Here is a 16,271-nt window from a genome sequence, read left to right as displayed (position 1 = left end):
GTTACGATAAGGAGCATGAACAAAATCTGGCGGTAACAGCCTACATGAAAAGGAGTATTTCATTCGTGGAGAAATCCTGCTTGAACATGTGTTCCCTGCATTTGAGAAGGAGGAAAAAAAAAAAGAAAAACAGCCGGCAATCAGTATTCACGAAATCGAACGGATCTGCCTCTGGCATCAATTCAGAGTCGAGACTCGGTGTCACTGCACGGCATCGGGGGACGCTGCCTCCTGGAGCGCGGTCCTCCGATCCATTTAATGAGCTGGCACCGTCGAAGCGCTGCATTATCGGGTCTGCTCTGCATGCAGACAGCTCTCTGCAGACAGCGAGCACAAACCAATAGGTTCCCTCCTCCTTCCAGGATGATTTCTTTTAGCTGCCAACACACCGAGCTGCCACTGCCATATTAATGCCCCGTCTTATCTCGATGCCAAAACCTCACCTCAGAAAGACTTAGCAGATTTTCAGGTCAACGCAGAGATGAGAGGAAAACATCGTGACGTCTCCAGAGGTGCACCAAAACTGCAGCAGGTGCGGGCATTTCAAGTCAATCAGATGCAGAGTTAGTGACCCCTGTGGGCAGGTGTGCTGTAAACAAAAGGTCCATCACCGCAGACCAGAAGGCTGTCTGCCCAGTGAAAGGCCTGAAGCCGTGACGGAAACATGCCCGGGGAAAGACACGCACAAGCGCATCCTAGCAAAGCTTTCCAAGGAGGGCAGCGGGGTGGAAGGGGACAGGCGGAACGGTGAGGAGCCTGGGTTTCCCTGGCGTCCTGCACCCAGAGCTGCCACCCGTCCTGCTGCTGAACCTTTAAAACACCTCAGAAGTCGTCCCGCTGTCTCTCTGGCTCACCTCCCCTGGTTTCTTACCGTCAAACTGCAGCCACCTCCCCCCAACCCTCCTCCCACGCTGGTCTCTCTTCAGATGATTCAACAGCAGCCAGACTGCACCCTGCACACCCGCCGTCAGCTGTGCCCTTTCCCCAGGCTAAACGTTCTAACGTCCTCTGACGCTGATCAGTAATTCCCGAAGGTTCTCCCCAGGCCTCCAGCCCTGGCGACCTGGCCCGGGCCCCACCATGGATACCGCTAGACCCACCTCCCCGGCCAACCCGCCTCAGCCCGCCTCCCCCGACCTGGTGCCCGGAGCACTGACCACCTGGGCTTCCTGTTCCCTCTTCCTAGAACATTCTTCCCTTTTCCAAGACCGCAGGCTCACGTCCTCATTCCAAAGGTCACTCCTCAGGGACCACCCCACCCAGTAGCACCCCATCATCTTCTCCCCCCTCACTTCCTTGCCCTTCTGGCCACTTCTCCACGCTGCTCACGTTGCTCACCGCCAGCCTCCTCCTGTGGAATACAGGTCCCGGGAGGGAAGGACCTTGTTCACCACCGTATCCCCAGTAGGAAGAACAACTCGCCACACACACACTAGTTCTCAGTAAAAGTGTACTGACTCCATGAATGAAGAAACAAACAAATCTAGTCTCAGCTCTAACAAATACCTTTCGGATCTCAGGCCACTGGTGTCATCCTTGGGATGAGGACACTATACTGCATGGTGGCTAATATCTCCTCTCACTCTAAAATGCTAATATTTTCTTTACCAGCTCATCGCCACCACAAAACCTGGGGAAGCTACCATCTGATCAGTAACATAAGTCATGTTTCCAGTAAAGGATACTGGGTGTTCGCGAAAGCCACCACTTAGCACACTTTGCTTTTTTCTGGATTTAGGCTCCTTAACATCCAATTTGCTTCAAGGATCAGTGGTCTCCATTGATTACACACATCTATATGTTTAGTCACCTGCACCTGGCTCTTCGTCCTTTCCCAGACTATCTCAGAAATGCAGGGGGGGGGAGGTTATAATTAGGGATGCGAGGGTCCCAGGAGCTGAGCAAGTTACAGCATCAGGGTTGCCAGGGGGTTTCTGAACACTCTCGCAAAGAATATGTTGATATAGAGAAAGATATATATGCCCTGGAAAGTTAACACCAACCAAAATTATAACATGTATTTTAGGATTTCCCTGGGAGTCCAGGGGTTAAGAATTCACCTTCCAATGTGGGGGACGTGGGTTCAATCCCTAGTGGGCTAAGAACCCACATGCAACTAACTCCAAGCACTGCAACTACAGAAGCTGGCACGCTCTAGAGCCCGTGTCCCACAGCCCAAGAGAAGCCTGCACACCTCAGCCAGAGAGAAGGCACCGAGCTGCAACTAAGACCCAGCGCAGCCAAATTAATCAAATTTTAGAAATATTTTACACCAGGAGGCTTTTATCTAGATTTTACTTTTTAAACTTACAACACTTGTCTTTTGCTTCCAAAGACTTTTTTTATTTAGAAAACATACCACTCAATTACTGACTCAGTCCCCAAACCGTATCACAGGTCATCCAGGAAAGGATAAACTCTTTCCACACTGACATTCCATGCAGAGACTGAAATGGACTCATGGGCAAGTTTTAAATCTAATTATCTTTTTAAAAAACCAGTTCATCAAAGGATGAGCCCGTTACATACAAGTCAACAACATTCTTGCAATGATTTTGAAAAGAACTCTTTTCATCTGTGAAGCAATTTGCTATAAAGGAATTTTCTCCTTAACCAAACTGAAGCATTCTGAACATGATTTGAAATTTTCCTAGGGAAATCAATTCCAAATATTTGATATTCCTTGCTCTACATGCATAGGTAAATAGTCCTATTTCAATGCAACAGTGGCTCTCATATCAAAAAGCTTAATTTTTACTCCTCAGGGAACCTCAGAATGAAATTAAAGTTTTCAAGGTCTTATTGTAACAGCAAAGTTGGTATGAAAAGGGAAAAAAAAATCACAAACTAAGCTTTCACGAACACAAGACACAAAAACTCACAGTCAAAGCATCACCAAACTGAAGTCACTAATACATAAAATATTAAGTTGATTTTATCCCAGATACTAAGCTGGTTTAACATGCCAGAATCAGGAATCCAACTTCTCACATTAACAGTCTAAAAACAGAAAAATAGTATAATCTTCTTAACATATACAGAAAATATTTTTAGTAAAATTCAATATTCATGATTCAAAACCCTTAGAAAAGTAGGAATAGAAATCACGTCTTTTCTCTTTATTAAATTATCTACTCCACCCTCCCGCAAAATGCTACAGCAAACTTCATACTTAATGGTTAAGTGCAGAAAATTTCCCTTTGAAATTAGAAGAACAAGTATGTCCACCTCTCTAGACAAGTAAACAGACTCCAGCCAGTGTAATGGCAGGAAGGAAATAAATGGCATAAAGCTTGGAAAAAAAGTCTTATATATTTGAATTCTTCATAAATGATATGATTGTTTGTAGACTATCAAAGGTATTCACGCATAAGCTGTTAGGAGAGTTAAACAATGTAGAATAATCAATTATCAATGTAGAAAAATCAACTTAATTTCTAAACAAACAGCAAACAGAAATTTAAGCCTTAAAAATAATATTTGCAATAGTATAAAAAATATGTGAAATGCCAAAAGATGTGTAATATGCCTAAGAAAAAAACTACAGAATTTTTTTTTAAGATGTTTTAAAAGACTTTAGAGGAAGATTCGATATTATAAACTATCAGTTTTCTTCAAATTAATTCATAGGCTCAATGCAATCCCACTCAAGATCCCCAAACTTTATTTGGGGAGTGTGGAACTTCACTAAGTTGATTCTAAAATTTTAAATGGCCAAGACACGTTAAGACCCTCTTGAAGAATGTCCTCTCCGATATCAAGATTTTTTTAAAAAATAAGAGCATGGTATGGGCATAGAACAGACCAACAGAACAGGCTCACACTCATACTGATATGCGGAGAAGGCAATCGCACCCCACTCCAGTGCTCTTGCCTGGAAAAGCCCATGGGTGGAGGAGCCTGGTGGGCTGCAGTCCATGGGGTCACAAAGAGTCGGACACGACTGAGCGACTTCACTTTCATGCATTGGAGAAGGACATGGCAGCCCACTCCAGTGTTCTCGCCTGGAGAATCCCAGGGACGGGGGAGCCTGGTGGGCTGCTGTCTGTGGGGTCGCACAGAGTCGGACACGACTGAAGCGACTTAGCAGCAGCAGCAGCAGCATGCTGATATGTGATACACCACAGAAGTAGAAAGGACAGTCTTTTCAACCGAACTGAGGCTAATTCATATTCATAGAACAGAAATCAATTTGGATTTCTAACCTCACATAACACATCAAAATTAACTGCGGATGAACTTCAGACCGAAATGTGAAAGGCTAAATATGGAAAATAATTTAATATACAAATTAATTTTGACATGTTATGTGAGGTTAAAAATCCCAATTCCTTGAGTTTCTCATAGAAAAATGCATTAAATATAGAACTTAAGAATACTTCCTGACAGCAGGGTAGGAAAGGATGTCTTAAACAAGGTCCAAAAAGCCACAAACCATAAAGCAAATAATTTATAAATTTCGACTACATCAAAGTTAAAATTTTCTGCTTACTAAGAAACATCACAGGAAAATCATCAGGGATGGGAAAAAAGATAAGGCATATGCACACCCAGTGGACAATTAAGGATCCAGAAGGTATAAGAAATGAAATGAAAATTACTGAAAATAAATATGTAAACTCCAGAGTTTTAGACCTATTAAAGTTTCATTCTCACGAGCAAGTACAGGAAGACAGAAGAATAAGAAACAGGCTACAACTAAGAGTAGGCGTTGTTCCCTCTTCTCAGCTCCATGGACTTCTCCCTTGCATTCCCTCCACCGAACCACAGAAAAAAATTCATGTCCAAGCGCTGCATCCATCTCTGCGAGAGGTGACCCCGGACTACTGTGCTGTGGTCCCAGGGTCAGGACACACATGCGCTCCCAGCCTACCTCCCCCGGGGTGAGGACAGAGGCAGGCGGAAGGCACAGGGGCACGAAAGAGAAGCCGAGATGACCACAGTGGCCTTGACGCTAGAAGCGATCACGAGGCCTGGAGCAGAGAGCACATGCCGCGAAGCTCAGACTACGGGCAGGGGACCCTCGGGATGAGGCCCGCGGTGGGGCGGGGGCGCTGAGCCACCTGGGGGCTGGACCGGCAGGCGGGGCCGCTCCTCCAGCTCCAGGCCCACTCCCCATTCCTCACTCCTGAATCCCGAGCATCTTCACGTCCCCCACTCCGGAGCCTCCCCACAGCCTGGTCAGCAGCTGCACCAAGGGACCACGGCTTCAAGACAGTTCACCCAGTCCTCAACTCTGAAAAGACCGCGCCAGATCATTTAAAGTGTGTCCTCCAATTAGGCCTTCCCTAGTAGCTCAGACGGCAATGCAGGAGACCTGGGTTCAAGGCCTGGGTGGGGAAGATCCCCTGGAGAAGGGGATGACAGCCCACTCCAGTGTTCTTGCCTGGAGAATCCCCATGAACAGAGGAGCCTGGTGAGCTACAGTCCATGGGGTCGCCAAGAGTCAGACACGACTGAGTGACAAAACACACACACACACACACACACACGTCCGATTAGGCTGACCTCCTCACTTTGTTACACTCACACGCACACAAAATTATTTTGAGGTCCCCTTGCACACCAGAGTAGTGACTTAGGAACAAAAGGAAAAAGGCATTTCCAGCTACAGAAGCAGCTGGTGGGTCCCAGACGGCCCGCATCACCCCTGCCAGCTCCCACTGGGTGACCGTCCTCCCCCACCGTGCACACGCATCCTCCCGCCGCCCACCGCTCTCTGCCCGCAGGTCCCCGCAGCAGCCCGGAGCCCCTCTGGCCTCACTGTCGCTTCTGAGTCACCAAGCCCCCAGATCTCCCAACCGGCTCGCACTGCCTCTCCAGCCTCATTTCCTCCCAGAAACCCCTCACTCTGCTCATTCTGGGGCTCCTCCAAGACACCGAGTTCGTTCTTGCATCAAGGCCTTTGCAAGAGCTGCCCCCACTTTGTATTTCTGCACCGTCACCAGCCCACACACAGGCTTGCCCCTTCCTGTCCCACGGAAGCTCATCCCAGACAGCACCTCCCGGGACAGGCCTCCTCCAGTCCCCCAATCAAGACGCCACTGGTGACCCTGGAGCATTTCTTACTTCAACGCTCTGCAGGTCCTTGTCAGTCTCTAAATTTCTCGTGACTGTTTATCGTCTGTTCTCCACCAAAGTCAAGTCCTTGCTGCGCTGCTCATCACAGCTTCCCAAGCTCCCAGGGCAATGCCTGGCACGCAGCAGTGGTTCACCACACATCTGTTGGCTGAATGAGCGATAAACAAGTAAACAAAATAATAATCCAGGTCACCTCCATCTCCCACACCTCCCTGAAAATCACCATTATATTACAAGTGTGGGTGTTTAATGGCTAAGTCGTGTCCAACTCTTTTCATTCCTTTGGACTGTAGCCCACCAGGCTCCTCTGTCCATGGGATTTTCCAGGCAAGAATATTGGAGCGGGTTGCCATTTCCTCCTCCAGGGAATCTTCCCACCCCAGGGATTGAACCTGCTTCTCCTGTCTCTCCTGCATTGCAGGCAGATTCTTCTTAAGCTGAGCCATCAGGGACGCCCATATTACAAGTGTGGCCAAACTTTAAATGTTACAGTCATCCTAATGGAAAAACATATCTTTTCCCTCTCTTATATTTATAGGATGAAATATTAAAGACTAAAATCCATCCTTCAGAAAAGTTCTAAAATTGAAAAACATACAAGAAATTACCAGTCTGTCTGACTCCCAGAGTGAGTACATTTAAAATAACGCATTCCTTCCACTTCCTCTGGCATCAGCTGTTACCTCTCTAGGCAGTGTAGGCATGACTGCTTACATACATTCTTCAACATCATGTCAGTTTTTAAATTAAATCTTTTATCCTATATTTATGACACTCATCCACATAATCGGGTTAGTAGAGATATGTCAAACTCAGGGTACTTTAATAGTCTCTTATAGTGGAAATAAACAGGAAGTCCAAAGGAGAAATGGGAAATATATTAAAAAATGTTATTTTCTCTAGCTCCATCTTTGGGGTACCAAAAGTAGAGGGATCTCTATTCGTAGCTTAAAGAAATTCAAGGCTGATGTGGTCTTTAAGTGCCCATTTCCAGTTATGCTAAGAAAATTGTCATTAAGCGCTGAGTGGTGGTCTCCAAAAAGATACATTTACATTCTAGAACCTGTGAGTATTATCGCACATGGCAAAAGTGTGAACATTACACTACGTGGTAAAAGACGTGATTAAGTTACTGATCTTGAGATCAGGTGCTTATGCTGAATCATCTGGTTGGGCCCTAAATGCAATCTCACGCATCCTTAGAAGACAGAGGCAGAGGGGTTCTGACACAGAAGAGGAGGAAGCAATGTCATCATGGAAGCAGAGACTGGAGTGATGCGGCCAGATTCTCCCCGGAGACTGCAGAGGGCAAAGCCCTACCCACACCTTTATTTTAGACTTCCAGCCTCCAGCCTATGAGATGGCACATTTCTATTGTCGTAAGCCTCCCACTTTGTGGTCATTTTATATTTGTTACAGTTGATCATTGATATGTGCTGGACACTATGAAAAGCATGGCACAAGAAGCTTGATAGCTATCCAAAGAAGTTTTTGTTTCATGGTAAATAAATCTGACATTTACATTTCGCTGTTGTTGTTCATTCAGTCATGTCCAACTCTTTGCGACCCCATGGACTGCAGCATGCCAGGCTTCCCTGTCCTTCTGCGTTTACATTTTGGTGATGATGGTTTAGTCACTAGGTCATGTCCAACTCTTGCAACCCAAGGCTACAGTCCATGGGATTTAAGTAAGTATAATCTGAATATATTCAATTTCCATTTGCAGGGCAGGTCTAGAATATGGTGCCCTGTTCTCCTTATGATTTGAAGCCAATCACTTGATCTCTGTAAGGTAGCTTTCCACCTGAAAACACAGGATTAAAATTCTTGACCCCCTAAGGGTAATAAGGATAGTGAGAAAAAAGATGATGGCAGGTAACCCCTCACAGATTCAGAGTCTCAGAGCTACAACAGCTCAAGAAGACTTCAGTCCCAACTTCAATCCAGGGAGGGGAACACAAGAGCCCACGCCGACAGCAAGGGGACCCCAGGTACTTCGACTCTGCCAAGAGCCTTTGCACAGAAACGTGCCGCCCGTAGAAGGAGGAGGGTGACATTCCCAATCCCCCGCGTTCTGCTTTTCCTCCAGTTTCCTCTGATCCAACGCAAACACTCGGTCACCTTAGGGTTCACGGCAAAATACAGGGCTGGAACATAAAGACTGCTTCTATTGAAAAGACTCCAGTGCAGGCCTGATGGAGGAAAAGTAACAAAACGAAAACCAAAAATGCATTCTGAGGATAACGAACCAGGCCCCATGCGGAACCAGAACAAAAAGGAGGCATAAGGCAACTGCAAACATCAACTCTTCCAGCATCAGTTAGCCAAGAAAGAGAGTGAAAGGATCCGCCTGGAATCCACCCCCGGTAATAAACAATCCAAAAGATCACGTGGTTTTCTTTGCTGTTTATCTGTTTGTTTATTTTTGGCTGTGATGGGTCTTTGTTGCTGCATACGGCTTTCTCCAATCGCGCGGAGCGGGGGCTACTGTGGTTTCCGTGGGTGGGCTTCTCATTGCACCGGCTTCTCCTCTTGTGGACCATGCGCTCTGGGGCGCAGGGCTTCAGAGGCTGCAGCACGTGGTGTTAGCGGCTGTGGCTCCCGGGCTCAGGAATATCCGGTTAAGTTGCTCCGCGTATGTGGGATCTTCCAGGACCAGGAATCGAATCCGTGTTTCCTGGATTCTTTACCACTGAGCCAGGCCCAAAAGATCACACCTTAATGAGTGAGTCATCAGTACTGCCGTTTTCCCATTAAAGAGACCGTGTGGTAGAGACAAGGTGTGCGATAAAACTCATCATTCAAACAGGATGAAAATTCTTAAGAACTGAGAATAGGAGGCAGCCTCTTTAATTTGAAGAATGTTTACAAAACCCCTCCAACAAGCATCAGACTTATCAGTGAAAGGATGAAAGATTTCCCCTCAGGATCAGGAATAAGGTAAAGATGCCCACCACCACCTCTCTTCAACACTGTACCCAAGATCCCAGCCTACACAGTAAAGCAAGAAAAAGAAATAAAAATTATAAGGGATGGAAAAGAAGAAATAAAATTGTCATTATTTACTGATGTGTGATTATATATGTAGGATATACAACAGAAAACACAGATAAAATATCAGAATCAACAAGTTTAACAAAGTTGCTAGATACGAAATTTAGCATGTAAAAATAAACTGTATTTCACATACCAGCACAAAGAGTTAGAAAATGAAATATTTAAAAGATACCATTGGCCATAGACTATATAATCAAAAATATAAAGTATCTAAAAATGGGTTTAACAAAAGATGTTAAAAACTTATAATAGGAAAGGTATCAAGTTTACTGAGTTTTCTAAAAGTAACTCAGGTGTGTGCATAGATTTTAGTCATAACAAATGAAAGAAAAATAAATTGGACATGATTATCACCATACCTTCTCATTCAAAACTGGTTTTGAAACCTAGAGGTATCTTGATGCTTTATTTAAGAATTCTGCTTGGACAGGTACAAGGTAGACCAGAATTCTTATCACTATCCCATGTTTTGAGTAAACATTAAAGAAACATTTAATTTCCACTAAGTGCTATATTAACTATGAAAAACAAAAAGACTTTAAGTCCTTCAATTTTACAATTATGGAAAACTCTATTGAAAAATAAGATCTAAAGTGACATTTTACAGATAGGTATAATATTTCAACACATCTGAGATTCTATGCCATCTACTCTATTCCAATCCATTTAGGATAAGTGTTCCAAACCAATGTATACATAATGAGGCCAATTCATCCTTAAGTGGGAATTAATTGAAATTTCTGCCTTGTGTTTTTAGTTATTCCCCTGTTAGAGCTACCTTTATATGTAGGTGGAATGGGTAGCTTCCCTTAATGTGATATTTATAAAACAGACTTCTCAAAATTCCCCATTAGCCTGAAAACATCAGAAATCCAAGTATCAATGGTAATTCCTTTGAGCTAAGACACTATGTCTCCTGGGATCTATTTTTAAAAGAAAAATACTTCTTGGAGGAGGTAGCGTATCTGAGTCATTATCCAATTTTAATAAGAAACTGAATTTACCTGACTCATACTCAAGATTTTAGGGAATCAAGTCTGACAATGTAGAGGAGAAAGACGGTGTACTTTTAGGTAGCACACGGTGCTACCATGAGCCAGATGGGTTGGCACTGGGAGTCTGCTGGGAAGATCAAAATGAAAGTGCGAAAGGAAAAGTGAAAAGACGCCAGAGACGAGCGTAACGCACTTGACAACGTAGGGGACACAGTCCTGCCGTCAAGATGTGTTTGAGAGCCTTGAACACAGCGCGCTGTGACATCCGGACTGCAGTGCTGACGGCCGGTTCTCTCCAGCGCCGATGGAACGTGGGAGACCCGTGAGTATAGGATTTGTTTTATTCTCTCCCAGACCCTCAGGGACAACAAAGCCCTCAGTAATACCATTCAGGGAATTAACAAAAATGCATCCCCTGAGCTCCGGGGATATAAAAATCATACTTTTAAATCAGAGACAGCATTTTCTTAGCTGTTGGCAAAACCAAGTATTGACAAAGATGGTGAGCAACTGGAAACTCAATACAGTGCTGGTGGGGGTTTACACAGACACCAACAATGTGGAAAACTGTCTGAGGGTGCTGTTCTCAAGGCAAGTAGAGATCCTGGGATCCAGTGATTCAAGGACAGATGTATCCACCAGAGCTTTATCTGTAACAGTCATTGAATGACAGGCACAAACTGTCCATCATCAGTGAAATGGTAAACTGTAGTATATTCCTAGCATCAGACACTGCACAGCAACAAATAAGAACAAACCACGGCATCAATCTCACAGACACGCGAAAGGAGCCAGACACAAAGGAACACCGACCTTATGATGCCACTCACACGAAGCTCAAAAACGGGCACAACTAATCCAAGATGCTAGACTGGATCTGAGGACAGAATAGCAGTTATTTATAAGAGTGGGCATATTAAGTGTGACAGAGGCATGGACAGGGAGCCTCTTTGGTGGTGACCTGTGAGGGTGTACCTGTATATAAAACTTCATTGAGCTGTATGTACACTTAAGATTTGGATACTTTATATAAATTATACATCATTAAAATGGTAAATAAGAAAAAACACTGGCTGTTTATTGACACTGAATATTTGTCTTAATCACTTCAATTATGAGAAGCCAATGTTCTTTAAATGTATTTTTGCTGTTGGCTATAATATGAATGTCTAAACACTTGAAAGGAACGTCTAGCCAATCAAAAAACAGGACTCTCTCCCAATGCAGACATTTAAGTGGTTCTAATTGTCTCAATAATATTTTGATCCTCATTAACATCTCAAAGGAGCCCTAATCAAAACCCAGACATCCATGGAGAGCAAGAGGTACTCAGGACAGGCACCAAAGTGAGGAGCGTAGCCAACTTGGCAACCGGGGGGTCCCAGGGACTCAGGGCATGGCTCGAGCCAGCCCGAGGACTCCTCCTGAAGTAATAAGGCGTGTACAAAGATGCCTGTGATTCCTGAAGCCCTCCCTCTGAGAGGCATAGATACTCATACACTAGACGCTCTGTCTCATGTGAGCCGGTCCCCAGCTAGAGACCCGATAGTCAGGGAGTCACAGAAACTAGTGCGGGAGAAAGACTGCTCATGTGAGCCTGGTGTGCCTATGGAGGCAGTGGAGAGCAGTCAGAAATCCAGACCAGGGCAAGGGTCGCTGTCAGCCGCCACCTCTTTCTCATTAACTCATGTGGCTAAAGTGTCATTTGCACAAAAAAGGTGCTAAACATGTTTTAAGATAATGATTAAATATAAAAGAGTCCGACTCAGCAACTAAACAAGTCATTATCGTTTAAGTAACTCCTGACAAAAATAACCAATGTTTGAAGACAAAAAAAAAATTGAAAAGCCACAGAGAAAGGCATGAACTTCAGCTTCCACAGCCAAAGCACACGGGAGATGGCCTCGGCTATTTCAGCCACTGACTTTCCATTTTCAAGCAAGCCTACAGTCCATCAGCAAGATGGAAAGGGGACCTCTGTCTGCCCTTTCTGCCACAAGAACTGGCTACCCGAAAAGCTAATGTATGATACCTCTGAATTCTAAGATGCTCTATGTCTTCAGTGGATGAGCTGAATTCATTCATTCATTTCAAAATATTTAGATTAAAACTGCCAGCCTCATTTTCATAAATGAAAAAGTCATTACATAATTTTTTCCCTGGAGCTGACTCTCCACCACTTATCATAGGGCATCTCACAATTGCATATTTTAAATGGCTACAGAATTTCATTCATCATCAAGCATATTTTTCATACTGAAAACAGTAAAATCTGCCAGTCAACTGGAAAAACATCAGCAACAGCAACAAAAATGTAAATATTTTCCCTTAAAATGTTATAGAGTCACTTCCTCCAAAAGACCTAAGTGTTTTATCTATCCATAAAATGTCATCTCCTCTGATGAAAGGGATGAAAAATTTTAAATCCACATCATTAACTTTCTCCTGTTCTTGTCATTCTTCAAGGATACAATGCAGTGAAAGAAGAGTGGTATTTTAGGCTTCACACTGAGTCTAAGGGAAAAAAATCACGGTAATATTCAGAACAGGTTAACACAGGAAGTCAAGAAAGCAAAAAGCAGTAAGATTCAAGAGTCCTTTCTGGGACACCAGTATTAAGATTGGTTAAGGTCCAAATATCAAATGGACAAAAGCTTCTTTGACCAGCAAAAGAATCACTTCATGTGTGCACACTACTCACAAAGGAAAAGTTTACATTCAGCAAAATAATAATAATAATAATAAATTATTTCAAACTAATTCTATTTCCCCAACTACAAATAAATAAAGCTACCCTTTGAGTGGATGATTTGCAAGGCACATTTCTTATGCAAAGGGGAGTAAATTGGTCGAAAATGCTAAAATTTTATAGGGACTATTAAATATTTACATAACTTAATGTTTTACTAATCAGGGAGACTTGTGACAATTCACACTGAAGTTTTTCATGGACGTTCGTTCATAAAAGACAGAGGACAGTATTATTCATCTGTCCTTGTTAAGATAAATAATCTGGAATGAGATATAACTGTGCCCTTTCTCTAGAAAAATGCTATGGCCCTGAAAATCATATTTAGAAAACAATCCCAGGCAATGTGTCAAAACCGTACGTGCTACGACCTGTGGAAATGACATTAAAAGAGAAATACACAGAGGACAGAAGATGAAATGAAGAAGGTTTGCGCTCCCACCAGCAGATAGTTTAAAAGGGTGCACTCCCATGGCTGCCGTTCCGAGGTTTTCCTTTGATTCAAGACGTGAAAAAGATGAAGTCAATTTGGTTCATCCTCTCCCTACCCAGCCCAACCCAGCAAATCCCATGGACAGAGAAGCCCAGCAGGCTACAGTCAGTGGGGTCACAAGAGTCGGACATGACTTAGCGATTAAACCACCACCACTTCATCCAAACACGCAGCCTGAGCACAACCACAGAACGTGATCAAAACAAAACAGATAGAGAGAATAGATGGGTGGTTGCGAAGGGTCCTGTGGGTTGGGGGAGGGATGGAGTGGAAGGTGGGATTAGCAGATGCAAACCAGTATACAGAGAATGGATAAACAACAAGGTCCTACTGTATACACAGGGAACTGTAATCCATATCCTATGATAAATCATAATAGAAAGGAGCATTTTTAAAAGAATATATATATGCATAACTGAATCATTTTGTGTACAGCAGTAATTAATACAACTCTACAATATTGTAAAGTAATTAGCCTCAAACTAATACAAATAAATGGGAAAAAATACAACTCTGTAAATCAACTATACTTCAATAAAAGAAATTAAAATATAAATAAAAGGATAAAGAAATAGATGAGACTAGGCAGGTTCAGTGTGGCACAGCCGTAGACAAGAATAAAGAAACAGGAAACACAACTCCCCCCCCATAAGTCATTTGTGCTACAGCCCATGACACTAAACCTAGACTTCACACCTGGCCCAACTGCAGTTCCCACCTTCCCCAGGTGATGTCAATCGGCCCACCTGGGGTTTCTCCGTCTGCACCAAAGAGATGGTCTACAAGATAAGACTCCTGCCATTTCCTTTCCCCAGAAGCAGTAGTCCTGGTCTGAAATAACCCTTACTTTTGCTAATAACTTCCTTGCCCCACCCTCCATCTGCCTAGGAAAACCATTTCATACAACTCCTTGGAGAATCTCTCTACTTGCTGGACAGGAAGCTGCCTGATTCATGAGTAGCTTAGAAAGGCCAATTTGATCTTCAAATTAACTGGCTGAATTTTTGTTCTTTAACAGACTGACCTGATTAATAACCAATGACTTTATTTTTCCAGTAACAGCAGACTGCACACTGTGCCCCTCCCCCCAGAAAGTGAGTGACTTTTATTCTCAGTCCATCTTCAAATGTTTCAGTGTCCTTTGGCTAGTGAAATATTAATAATATTAAGAATTAATGATATTTAATATTAATAATATTGAAATAACCACTATGAAGTATCTTGTCTAAAAATCATTGAACCTGAATCTAGTCAAGTTTCTAAATCTACCTGCCAGCTTCCAAATAATAATACCAGAGATAGGGAAACAAGTTAAATGTCACCATGAGGAAGAAATCAGTCAAGAGGGTGATGACAGTTTCTACAGGACAGATGGACCTACTTCACCATCAAGCAGTGTTAGGACGGAGAAACAGAAGGTGCACTAGGGGAACAATTACATAATAAGAGAGATTTATAAACACAGTCACCGAATGCAAAATATGGGCCTTGTTTATAAATTTGAAATTTGAAAAGCAACTGTGAAATGATCCTTTTGAAACAACCAGGGAAATCTGAATATGGTTAGTGTTACATAACATTAAGTAAGGAATTAATATTAATTTTGTTGTAAACAATAATGGCATAACGGTTTTGCTGGAAAAAAAAAAAGCCCTTGTGTGTTAGAAATATAAACAAGAGTTATTTACACATAAAATGACTTGACTAAGATTTGCTTTAAATATAGCCCCACGGGGCTTCCCTGGTGGGGAATTGCTAAAGAATTTGCTTGTCAATTTAGGAGACACGAGTTTGATCCCTTGTCTGGGAAGATCCCACATGCCTTGGGGCAACTAAGCCCATGCGCTACAACTACTGAGCCTGTGCTCTAGAGCCTGGGAACTGCAACTATTGAGGCCACGCCACCAGCTACTGGAGTCTGCACGCCCTAGAGCCCGTGTCTGCAACAAGAGAAGCCACTGCAATGAGAAGTCTGAGCACCGCAACAAGGGAAAAGCCCGGGCAGCAGCGAAGAGCCAGCACCGCCAAACATAAATAATTAAAAAAAAATTTCCCATGTCCCCCCAAAAATATTTTTTAATAAATGTTGGGGAAGGAGAGAAGAGACAAGACTGGCAAAAGGTTGACAGCTGTTGGACTGGGCGACAGATTCATGAACGTTCACTCTATTCCACTTGTGTGACCCTTGAGAGATTTCTCCAATGAAAAGGGTTTAAGACATGCAACTCTTCCATCTCTCATTCGATGCTAAGATACTCCTCCCTCTGCAAAGCAGGCCAAGTCGGTGGCTAAAGGCTGAGCAGGAAAGAGATGGGCAGGCAGAAGCAGAAAAGGAGAGGTCCGCTCCCCACACCCTCCCTTCCCTGCATCCGCTCCTCCGGCCACAGAGCAGAGAGGCTGGCCTGAGCTCTTCCCTCCGTGGTCAGTTGTCTTCTGGGTCGAAGTCCTACTCTCCCATAGGACAGCAGGACGAAGGAGGGCGCCCGAGCTGTGCCGGCGGGGTCTCCAGCCTGAGCAGCCGCTCCGAGCCTCCCAGGCCTCCTGGGAGGAGACCCAGCCGCGTCTTCCAGCCGAGCCCCCAGGGCGCAGCATCTCGCTGCCCTATGCTGATGATACAAAGCCTTCTCCCTCCGCCCAACACACCCCAAGCTAGTCTTCGCTCTGTGGGGCCAAGACGCCAGCCCGCTCATGGCAGGGGTCTGCGTGAATGCTTCTCAGGGACCCTGACCTCGGGGAGGCTGTCTGTGGCCTCTGCGAGTGACCTCCCAGACCCTCCATCACAGGCTGGGCTCTGTGCTGCGCCAGGCTGGGGCAGGCAGCAGACATGCTGTCAGAGAGTGGGGTCCCTCCCTTCTTGTGGACGCCAGCAATGCGATGAGCAGCCTCCTTGTCCCTC

At 44.2% G+C, this 16,271-nt stretch overlaps 1 protein-coding gene across 7 annotated transcripts in view; it reads right to left on the bottom strand.

Moving 5' to 3' along the window:
* CSGALNACT1 (chondroitin sulfate N-acetylgalactosaminyltransferase 1) overlaps window positions 1–16,271 on the bottom strand; it is a 321,684-nt gene that overhangs the window by 121,970 nt on the left and 183,443 nt on the right. Inside the window, exon 3 of one of the 7 annotated variants that reach the window (XM_070459785.1) lies at window positions 6,070–6,229. The exons of the other annotated variants lie outside the window; for them this stretch is intronic. The gene's annotated coding sequence lies outside the window, so the exon portion shown is untranslated. The remainder of the gene's footprint in view (window positions 1–6,069; window positions 6,230–16,271) is intronic. 7 annotated transcript variants of the gene reach the window in all.

Source organism: Odocoileus virginianus, chromosome 32 (genome assembly GCF_023699985.2).
Source record: "Odocoileus virginianus isolate 20LAN1187 ecotype Illinois chromosome 32, Ovbor_1.2, whole genome shotgun sequence".
Classification (NCBI taxonomy): Eukaryota; Metazoa; Chordata; class Mammalia; order Artiodactyla; family Cervidae; genus Odocoileus; species Odocoileus virginianus.
This window is presented reverse-complemented; position numbering and strand designations above follow the sequence as displayed.